We start from the raw sequence: 784 nt of genomic DNA on the forward strand, positions 1-784 counted from the left end.
CGGGTTTTTGCAAAATTTTCCTAGTAGAAAGTAGCACAATATAAAGGTCTTGCAACTTTACTGTAAAACAACTGGCCGGCCAAGCAAATCTCTTTTAGTATCAATGGAATGATGATGGCATAGAAGAAAAATTATGAAATGCTTCTAATAAACTCCTTTGTTAGAAGTGTTGGGTTCATGTGAATATTACATCTACTCGGACTAGGATTTGCATAACTGTGATTCGTGAAAATGGGCTCCCTTTTTATATGGACAAGATAGCAATTTAATTAAACTAAAGGGTAGTACAAGTAGTGGTAGGGAGACCCCAAACAAGTTAACGCAAGTCGAAAAAAGAAGAAGGGCTCTAGATGGATTGGGCTGATCTCAAGTTTGTTAGTATGAAGCTAAAAAAATATCACCACTAATTGGGTAATTGTTTGACGCAATAGAGTGGATTCTTGTTGAGGTGGTAGTTGCCTTGTTGTGTTGAATGTAAAAGAATGAAATGCCCGGAAAGCCAGGACGCATAACTTATGGCGAAAGACGGTTAACTTGTGGCGAAGTGCGTCCCACGTGTGTTGAAGAAAATTGAGTGATACATTAATCTGGAAATAAATGCAACTGTTACAAGCAATTCATTTATAAGATACAACAAAGCCACAAACTGCATACAGTAATTCCAAAGTTTTCATTCAGAGTTTTTCTGTAAAATTGTATATGTGACTGAAAATGATGGAAGAATAAAATGCTTAAATTCACGTGTTACATCGAATGGAGTGGCATCTTGTGAAACGACACAACA

The sequence above is a fragment of the Carya illinoinensis genome, chromosome 3, assembly GCF_018687715.1.
Source record: "Carya illinoinensis cultivar Pawnee chromosome 3, C.illinoinensisPawnee_v1, whole genome shotgun sequence".
In the NCBI taxonomy this organism is placed as follows: Eukaryota; Viridiplantae; Streptophyta; class Magnoliopsida; order Fagales; family Juglandaceae; genus Carya; species Carya illinoinensis.